The sequence below is a fragment of the Pinus tabuliformis genome, chromosome 6 (genome assembly GCF_031772625.1).
Source record: "Pinus tabuliformis cultivar Carrire ecotype Pingquan chromosome 6, CPIR1, whole genome shotgun sequence".
Taxonomy (NCBI): domain Eukaryota; kingdom Viridiplantae; phylum Streptophyta; class Pinopsida; order Pinales; family Pinaceae; genus Pinus; species Pinus tabuliformis.
In genome coordinates, this window is record NC_142292.1 from 702,598,357 (window position 1) to 702,609,764 (window position 11,408).

Sequence of the window (11,408 nt, forward strand, 5' to 3'; positions counted from 1 at the left end):
TGCATCCTCATTCAAAGTGCTCTCAAGGAATTAAGTAATTTGGTATTGTTTGATACTTTAGCATAAGAATAACCCGATTTTAGCTTGTTGTTGTCATAAATTTTACTTGTGGCTCACTAAGTATCATTGGAACATAAGTAGCATAAAGATTTCACTTGTACATGCTCTATTGGTAATAATTCCATATTGTGTAAATCATAGCTAGCATTGAATTAAGTTTATTCTTGGGCTAATTGCTACATTGCTTCTATTGTTTCAAAGGAACTAACATATTGTTATCTTGTGTAATTGAAATAAGTTCCAAATTTTCACTAATAAGCTCACTCGCATAAGCACTTGGCATAATCCAATAATCTTTTTAAATGATTGCTTGAGTTGATAAATCTAAGAGCTTATTGGGTATTAGTATCTCTGGTTTCTCTCATACATTTGCATTAAATATCTAATTGTTCTTAACGTGAATACTTGCTAGTCTAATTTTGTAATTGGCATTGAGGAATCTCACCACAATATTGCCATCATCTTGTTGACATAGTTTTAAATGCTTTGGTAATATTATTTGAGTAATCATCATTGGCATCTTATATTGTCTACAAATAATCATTGGCTAATTGTTCTAAGTGGATAGGTTCTTAGTTCTCTTTATTTATCATCATTGTCATTATTGTTTCATGTTTAACATCTATTGCGAATGATTAGTAAATCATTGTGAAGAGCATCTATCTTGTTATTTAATACTTGGGCAATTACATCTTGGTTATCTTTCTTATCTTGTTGGCACTTGTGAAATTAGCACATATTCTTGTGGTCGAGATTGTATTTTATTACCGTTGTTAAGTACCTGTTGGCATGACTTAAGATCAAACATGATTAAGTACTTAAAGGAACATTAAACAATAACACCTTAAGAAGCACTCAACTGATCTTGCATTGCATCCTAGAGCTAGTCCTACATTAATTAACGTACCTCCAATCATAATCTTGGTTGATATAAAGATAGGAACACCCTTTTCATCTTTGCTTGATAAGTCTAATCCCTCTATTATTTAAAATGGTGACCTTGTAGCCGTTAAATCCATAGTCTCTGCAGCGTCAGAGGCACCGGGTACGTTAGATTTAAAGGAGAGGGATCATTAACAAAGCCCTTTCTTGCTTCATCTTGACTTCTCTCTACCACTTACTTTAGAGATTAGGCTCAATATAGATCAAGATCAAGGGATATACTTAGTTTGGCATATCATTAAAATAAAATAAGATTCCTGCAATTCACCTAGTTCATAGGATTTTCATTTCATTTTGGCTAGTTTTTCATCAAGCAATGGTTGTTCATCTGGTTACCTGGTCCATATTTGATCCAAAGCAAGTAAGTTGAATCCATAAGGCACTGGTCTCATATATAAATCTAATCCAATCTCTAAAACTTTCTAAATCAACCAAGTGGCTATGTCATTCAACCATGTCTCCCGGACTTGTTGGTTGCTAACGAGTCTTGCATTCTCACATTTCATAGGGACTACCCCCCATAGCCTATTGTTGGGAGGAAAATAGAATAGAGGGGTCATGTATCAGAGTGACATTCATCGGCCTAAGTCATTGTCGCACCATGCTTTTACAATCTGAGTGACAACAAGACCAATACAAAATCATCTAGCAAAATATCCCAATAACATTCAAAAATATGCTCCCAGCATCAAAATCTATGAGAGACAACCTTTCTTGTTTGCGATCAATTGTGGTCAGATGTCAAATTTATCCCTAGAGCCCAATTGCATGGAGGAACAGGTGTGCATGCAACTAAGACCTTCCAACCGTACCCTTGAGCCTACTAGCCTGTGGTTGTAGCTGAAAATTTCCTTTGATGAGTTTGCAATTGTGACCCAAAACCCTAGAACACATGTGAGCTTCGGACCTGTGCGAACCACTTTCCTCAACCCAGCCTCAGACCTGTGTGAACCAATCAATAAAAAAGAGAATAAGAGTATGCTTGGTTATGTACAAATAAGCTTGAGGTCACTTGTATTTATAGGTTTCAAAGGGTGAACAATTTCCTTTCAGGTTTGACCTGTCCAAATGTGCATATGTAGGATTTTCTTCATAATTACACTTTCCCTTATCCAAATTGAGTGTTTCAATAGTAAAAATTGGTCCTCTTGAATTGAAGAATCTACTCCCGAGGTTGGGATTTGTCACTAAGCTTCCAAATTAACATCAAACAAGGAGGAGATGTCTATAATTCCAAGCATGTTTCTTAGGTACTCCAACATCTTATTCGAAAGAGACTTTGTCAATGTATCTGCTACGTGTTCGTCTTTAGAGATGCATTGCCGCTTCGTAACCCCATCTTGAATCAATCTTCGAATAAAGTGATACTTATTGTTGATACGTTTCGTCTTGGAATGAAATGATGGATCCTCCATCAATCTTATACAACTCTTATTGCCACATTTTATGATGGTAGGGTCTAACGATCCTTCAAACAAATCTAATAGCAACTTCCTAAGCCAAACAACTTCTCTACTAAATTCACTTGTTACAATATACTTTGCTTCAACACTACTTAATACAACTGAATCTTGCTTCCTGCTAATCCAAGATACCATAGAAGATCCGAAGCTAAAACATCCATTGCTAATGCTCCTTCCATATGTTTCATTGCCTCCCTAAACTGAATCGGTATAGCCCAATAATTGTATTTCATTATCTGCATATTTCAGGCATGTCTCAAGTTATGTTTTGTGGTCATCTAATGATCATGTCTTAGATCCATTTGAAATTGATTAATAATGTTTACTGCATAGCATATATCAGGTTGAGTGTTCATGAGATACATTAAGTAGTCAATCATTTATCAGTAGCATGTAGGATCAACAAAGCTTGATTCTAAACTTCTTAACTTCTTAAAATTAGTAATCAAGAGGTTTGTCATTGGTTTTTTGTCCATCATGCCAAACTTTTGCAATATCTCGATCACATATTTCCCTTGACCAAGATAGATTTCACCTGGTTTATACCATACCTCCAATCCCAAGCAATAGTGCATAAGCCCAATATCCTTCATGTCAAATTCCGCTACCAATTGCTTCTTGCATTCTTGAATAGGATGTTGTACACCTATAACAAGTAAGTAATACACATATAAAAGTTGATTACATGTTCATTTTTAACCACCTTGATGTAGAGAATAGGGTCTGCAAATTTTTTGACAAAACCAAGTCTTAGAAGATATGCATCCATCCTTGCATACCATGCTCTAGGGTATTATTTAATCTTCATACATGTGTCTCCTTATTATGGACTTCAAATCCCTTAGGCTACTCAATGTAAACTTCTTCATCAATTGTCCCATTCAGAAAAGTTGTTTTAACATCCATTTGATGAATGTTCCATCTCATAGTAGCAGCCAAAGAGATAAGTGATCTGATGGTAGTGTACCTAGTTGTTGGAGCAAATGTTTCTTCATAATTGATTCCTTCTTTTTGAGAAAATCATATTGCCACAAATCTTTCTTTATACTTGTCAATGCTTCCATCAACTACATGCTTGATTTTGTATATCCATTTGGAAGTGACAACAAATTTGTCCTTAGGTCTAGGAACAATTTCCCATACATCATTTTTCATTATAGACTGGTACTCTTCCTGCATTGCATTTCTCCATTCTTGATGTTCGATTTCCTTCTCATACATGGTAGGTTATACTTAATTAATTTTTTTATATAAGCTACATATCCTGAATATCTTTTAGGTTCCTTGCTTTCTCCAAAACTTCCCTTTGTTGTTGTGTCTCCTTTGGCTTCTTGTAGAGTTTTTCTCAACCAAGTTGGTGATCCAGGTGGATGTTGGTGGCCACCCACCTATCACATTTGGACCCCCACAACTGTCTCTTTCAGCTTTTTCAGTTTCCTAAATTGTAGCACAGTTTACTATTTTTAGCAGTTTTTCAGGTCCTGAACTTCCGGAGCCGTTTTGAGGCCCTAAACGACATTTTTTTGGGAATCTGGGGCACCATGGGTCCATGGACCGATGTTGCCTCCCAAAGTGGTAGTACTCGGATAGATCTTTCTAACGAGCTATCCTACGCGTCAAACAGAGATCGTATGCCAAAGTTACGACCCCGGGAAATTGATGTGCCAATTTACCCAAACGGGGCCCACAATTTGGCGTTTCATCTTCTAGGGTTAGGTTTCGGGATGTGAAGGGTTTTCCATTGTTTCTCAACAATAAATAGGCCTTCGAGCCTCATTGTAATACAGTTCAGAACAGTTCAGAGGCATGTAGCCGCCACATCTCTTCTCAGAGATAAGCTACCATCGCCCTAGCTGGTTTCTTTCCATTTCTGTTTGTAAGCACATGTCAGTATTTTTACAGTAATGAAATGAAGTATTATTTCCGCTGCATCTCAGTATTTATGGTTATCTCATCTCTGTATTTATGGTTATCTCTGTAATTTGTTGCGTTCCTGTCTAAATCCGGATCAGTTGGCCTCTTACGAGTTTCTAGAATGATGATATACTACACAGGTTCACTCATTCCTTCAACTTGTTCAAGATTAGTAGTAGGTGTTTGAGGATTGTCATGCCTTGAGAGTTCAAAGATGGGTTCTTCCTCTTCATCAGAATCAATAGGAATGTCTTTGGACTTTTTGTATGCAATGTTTTCGTCAAAGATAACATCTCTTCTTGCTTCAATTCTTCGATCTTCCTTGATGTAGATTCTATATGCTTTTGATGAATAACTATAACAAACAAATATGCCTTTCATACCTTCATGATCCAATTTCTTTATTTTCTCCTTGGGAATGTGAATGTATACATCCAAATATTCAAATATGATCAACACTTGGTTTCTTTCCTGTGAATTCTTCTTCCAAGGTCATGTCATTGAGAATTCTATGAGGCCTTTGATTTTGTATATATACGGTTGTTACAATTGCTTCTCCCCCTAATAATTTAGGTAAGTCTTGGTCACGTAGCATAGTTATAACACATTATTTAATTGATCAGCTCTTCCTTTCAACTACACCATTTTTTTTAAGATTGTGAGGAACTATTAGCTCCCTCTTAATTCCTCCTTCCTTGCAAAAATCCACAAGTTCTTTAGAAGTGTATTTGCCACCATTATCAGATCTCAGGGTTTTTATCTTCCTTTCTATTAGATTTTCCACTTCTTCCTTGAACTCTTGAAATTTCTCAAACACTTCATCCTTGGACTTGAGAAAATATCCATGTATTCCTAGAGTGATCCTTAATGAATGTTACATAATATTGATAACCTCCAAGAGAATTTTCTACCCTGGGTCCACAAACATCGGAATGATGAGATTCAAAATCTCCTTGGATCTAGTGTCACTGCTTGCAAAAGTTTTCTTCGCATTTTTTCCAAGAGCACATCCCTTATAAACTCCTTCATGTTCTTCCTTCAGCTCAACGATACCAATTACCATATGATTTAAATATGGAAATATATTATCATGAAAGTGACCGTACCTTCTATATCATAGCTCATAGAGGTTAATTTCTAGATGTACTAAAGCTTGAGGAAGAGGTGTTAGAAGCCTATACAACCTCCCTTCACGAATCCCAATAGTTTTAGCATGTTCAATACTTGACCCCTTACCCCATACAATAAATTTACCATCAACAAAAGCAACCCTATCACCTTTATCTTCCAAACAAGAAATAGAAATAAATTTTTCTTCAAACTTGGAACAAAGAGTATATTGTTGAGATGAATGCTTCCACCAGTTTCCAACTCCAAAGAAGTAGATCCAATTCCTTTGACTCAGTAGCTTTTTTTGTCCCCAAGTTCAACTTAGTGAGAATAGCTTCCTTTTGATAAGATTCAAAGTTGACTACATTCACATGTCATATGTCTTGAAGCTCCACTGTCAATTACCCATATATTTTCATCTTCAAAAGTACTTACAAGAGATGAAAGGATACATCCTTCCATGACTTCTTTTAATATTTTGGAGAAGAACTTGATGATGCAACTCCTGGTAGTTTTAAGGAGACCCTTAAGGGTCTTATTACCTTTATTCGTGTAGCTTGTTATTTAAGAGGGACATAGAGATAAGTACTCCAAGAGAGACTTTCAACAAGAGCGCCAACAAAGATGTGATCTCCAGACTTCCTTCCTTTACCTTAACAATGATGCCATGTTGAGAAATCAATGTAGTTGTAGATTAGGGTTGACTCATCTCACTTGATAATTACTTGTGAGTATTTTTTGGCCTTTTATTGCTTTATTATGTCTTTCTTCATCAATAAATTACCAAAACATAAAATGCATGAAGATCACAAGAATATAAACAACACAAGATAGAGGCTCCAGTCCAGGGAAAAAACCCCAAAAGGGGGAAAACCTAGTCAAATATTCTCTTCTTATAGAATCAGTTCAAAGTGAGACACCCAAGACCCAAAGACCAAGACCAAATCCTCCTCAAATACCAAGTCAACCCTCCTTCAAACCCTTCCTTCAGCAAATCAAAGTTCCCAAATTCAACAATGATCAAATCTGCTCCTACTAAAAATTTTGGCCCTACAACTTAGAATTTTGGACCCTTCAACTTAGATCTGGAATTTGACCCTAAAATTTTTGATCTTATAATTCATACAATTTCCCTAGAAACTCACACATGTGAACTAGGTCAAGTCAAAAATGAGATTTTTCTTTTCTTCTTTGGTTTTCTCCGTTTTCCTTAGCCTTCGCACTTATTTTCTTCTTCTCTTACTTGGATATCAAAATTACTGAGTGAGTCATCTAATGAGGACGGAGTCTCCTCCTATATATACCATTTTCATGTGGTCGAATAAGGCTCTCTAGGCCGACTTCTTCTAGAAGGGTCGACTTGGTATTGAGAGTCACAATGACTCTCAAAATTAATATTTTATTTTGATTACAAATTGCCTGGAAGAGACTTTTACTCATGACAAAATTTCTTATTGACTCAAGAAACCCTAGAATCATGAAGAACCTGATTGTCAAGAAAAATAATACTATTTTTTTCTGTTCTTATTTTGCTTTTTACAAGAAATATACATTTATATATGTACAAAGATAATTATGAAGACCGAACCTAGTTAGAATTTTCAACACTTCCTCCTATCCAGAGAGGTATTTACAATTCTATAAGGTACAAAGATACTCAAATTGAAATATTCTCATAAGAAGAGTTAGATTGATAAGCCATATTTAAGCATCAACATTATAACTGGAATTGTTAATCTCAAGAATATATTAAGGCCTTGACTAACAAGCTCTAACTCTCCAAGGGATTAGAGAAAAATGGTGGGAGGCATAAACATGGACACCACCACCACTTCTTAATGTACATACCCCATCTAGATGTTCACTAGGTATTTCCTTCTAAGACTATTCTTATCTTGGATTTCCAATCCTCAAAGAATATCGGTCCTCTTCGACTACTAGTCTCGGATGCCCTACCACATCCTCAAAGAGCAGCAGCTTTAGATGCTTATCCAATCCTCCATTCTCCCTATCAGCACCTTATCTAATAATTATGGCTATTAGTCCCAGTCTAGTGCATGACACATGGAGAATATGGTGTCCCTTATCACTCCCTCTCAACCAGGGAGGAGATGTCAACAAGTCCAAGATTGTTTCTTAGGCACTCCAGCTTCTTATTTAGAAGAGACTTCATTAATATATCTACTACATGTTTGTCTATGGAGATGTATTATAGCTTCACGACCCCATCTTGAACCCATCCATATTGGGTTTTCCCCCATGTGGGTTTTCCCATTGACTGGAAGAATTAGATGCATCTATGTTGAACTAAACCATTTCTTTAAGGAATAATTGTTGGGTTTTTCCCGCATGTGGGTTTTCCTAGGGTAAATTCTTGTGTCTCTTATTTGGTTATCGCTTTAAGATCCTACTAGCATTTTGTTTATACTGTTGATATTTTTTTTGTAATTTCTTTATGATAAATGTGAAGGAAATAAAAGATTAACTTAAGAAATCATAAGTAATTATCAGTTTAGAAGATCCTTGAAAAATCAACATGGTATTAGAGCTATGGTACAAGATCAACCTTGTTTTAGAACTGTGACCCTAGACCAGCAAGAGAAGTCAAAAATGTTTTTACCAAGTTAAAGAGAGACCAAAGTTTTGATCTACTGGTGTAAGTGAATTTTTTGATATAGGAAGAATCCTTAATAGACTGAAGGCCTTAGGCCTTAAGGAGGCTGAAATTAACCTTAGTCCCAATTGCAGAGAGAGATCTCATTCCAAATTTCGTGAAGGCCGAAAAGGCCTCAAGGTCTATTGTAAGGAGCTAAAAAAACTCAGATGAAAGATACAGAGGCCGAAAATGTCTCAATTTCTATCACAAGTAGGCCTAGAAACCTCAAGAAGGCCTAAGAGCTTCAGGAGTAGGTCGCAAGCCTAGTAGAATCTAAATCAATAGCCCCGGTCAATGACAAAGCTAGAGAAAGTGTTTTCAACTCAAGTATGCTTGCATTGCAATACTTATATTGAAAGGTGTGTATGATTGCTCTCAGTAATCATGACTACAATTCATGAAGATTTCACTAGAATATATTGATGCTCCTTTCAAGAGATAAAGGGATAAATCATTACTATGTTAAAAGGATTAAAAGAACTTGCATTCAATAAAGTGAGATCATTTTCTCAAAAAGATGTCCCTCACCTAATACTCTAGTATAAGAAATAAGATTGTGTCATATGTCATTAAGAAAATCCAAGAGTGAAGAATTTTGTGGAAGACACTATACATAGGAGAAGGGTTGACGCTTTAGTATCAATGGCAAGATTGAAGTGTTTCATGTAATCCTTGATTATTTCTTCTTGACTATTTGTTATGGCTACTAGGACTAAGATAAACAAAGAATAGTTGCATAAGAACAAACAATGATGGGATGTTCAATGAGACCTGATAGTACAAACATATAAAAAGGCCAACAAAGCGATTCGATGTATGGAATGAAAGTCAGATCATAGGATTGTGGCAAAGATCTGATCTTCAGTGATAAGATTCACAAGTGATCTTCAATCATGCTCATATTGTTAAATAATCCTTCGATCTAAAGTATGAAAGTAATTTCAAGAAGTAATTCATATTGTGGCCCAAAGCAAAACAAAGCCGCATAAGGTAAATATGTGATCTACAGACATGTGTTGAATGTTTGAAGTGTGATATGAAAAACTTGTGCTTTACTTTGGAGATGTTGCAAAGCAGGATGTTTTTAAAATCTCTTGAAGTACTGATGTCATTTATTTTCATACTGATAGGGTATTTGAGTAGTAAAGGATGGGATCTATTTTTTTCAATTCCATAGTCTATTTCTTGCACTCCAAGGCAATCAAAATTCAAAATAAGGATCACTGTCATGGAGAAAATTTGTGAATATTACCTTCAATTTTGAAATGGAAAGCTTACAATGAAAAAGAGGTCGAGTTGCTCTTCGATATTGGAGACTGAAGTCCTCTAGATAAAAGTAAGTCACTTGCAGAACTAGAAGTGTTCTTATCATAGGCTACTTGGATTGAAAAGATCGAAATTAATGTTTAGCTGAAAATACATAGTTGCTAGTATATCATTACTAATAATTCTAAAGAAATAACCAATTATGTTGAGGGTCTATCATATTTCTCTCCTGATGAAGACAACTCATTGGAAGATCCTTGATCTTTACATATTTTCTTAAACGGACATTGAGATGGAACATCTCTGATTCTGAAGCATGAGGACTCTATTGATATATTTGGACGTTTGGATATGGAAAAGAGAATTTGCATATAACGAGGTCTGCTAGAAGTCTTGCAAAAGGTACAAAATGAGTACTAAAAATATAAGCTTTATAAATTCAAGAAGGCTAGAAGTTTTGGATGTGAAAACCTAAGGTTTGTAGATAAAACCCTAGAGCTAGACCTAGATTAGTGTTTCCACTGAAAGAATAAACCCTAGCGTGCAATATAGAAATGACATCATGTTGATCATAAGGACAAGGTTGATAAATTTTCAAGATGGATTCAAGAAGTATAAGAGCAAGAGGGAGATGACATATCCCTTTAATCCTCAAAATATGAGTAACCTATATCTCTCTTCCTTAATTATTTTTGTTATTGTTTTATTATTAGCCTATTTTCTTTGTTATTATGCTAGGTTGTAATCATTCTTCCTTAGCCTCCTAGTGAGGATTGCAGATACATAGTGAAGGTTGAAAATACTCAAGCAGGTGATCCAGATTTAGAAGGAACGAAATGAAAACACAAAGATACAACGAAAAAAAAACTTCAATTCATTAATAACAAAGTATTGAAAATTGTTTACATGCAGAATGGAAATAAACTAGCTCAAGCGATGGGAGCTTATCTCTGAGAAGAGATGTCATGGCTACATGCCTTCTGAAATTTGTTACAACGAGGCTTGAAGGCCTATTCATTATTCAGAAACAATGGAAAACCCTAAAAATCCAAAAACCTAAACCTAGGAGATGAAACACCCAAAGTTTGTGGGCCCCATTGGAGTAAATTGGTACATCAACTTCCCATGGTCGTAACTTTGGCATACGATCTTTGTTTGATGCATACAATACCTTGTTAGAAATATCTATCCGAGGACTACAAATTTTGACTACAAACACCTATCATAAACTATTATTATTTTTTTCCAAAAAAATGTCATTTAAGGCCTCAAAACGGATCTAGAAGTTCAGGACCCAAAAAGGTGCCAAAATAAGTAAATTGTGCTATAATTAAGGAAACTGAAAGAAACAATGGTGGGAGTCCAACTGGAATAAGTGGGTGGCCACCAATATCCCCTTGAATCATTCCTCCCCGATAAGGAAGCAATGGTTCTCATTGCATTGAGTGCCTCCATGAGATGGGGAAACTTCTGTTGAACTTGGTCCCAAGTGAGCCACTTTCCTTGGTGCAAGAGTTGGCCAAATTTGAAAACCCAATACAACTGGATCTTCTACTTGAAAGTGTTCTTGATCAATGTGTCCATAATCTAATTAGTTTTGGCATGTTCCATTCAATATTGGTTTAGCTCTGTTGGTGTGAGTTGTTCTAAAATGTCTGATGTGTCTTGTAATGGTGGAAAGTATGGACGAAGGCGGTCCACATTTAACACTGAGTGTAGGCCAAGGAATGGGGGAATGTTGAGCTCAAGCAGTATCTCCCACAACCTTGGTGATGGTGTAAGGATCATATCAGAGTGGTTTGAGCTTCCGATGGGCTCTCATAAAGCCTTCTTTCTGGAAATGCAACCAATATTTGTCGCCCACCTGAAACTTGTGTGGCACACAATGTTGATCATGTCACTGCTTGTACTTGCCATTGGAATTCTGCAAGATGTCCTGAACCTGTTGGTGAATGTGTTGGATATGCTCTATAAACCTAGTTGCTTTATCAACCTCA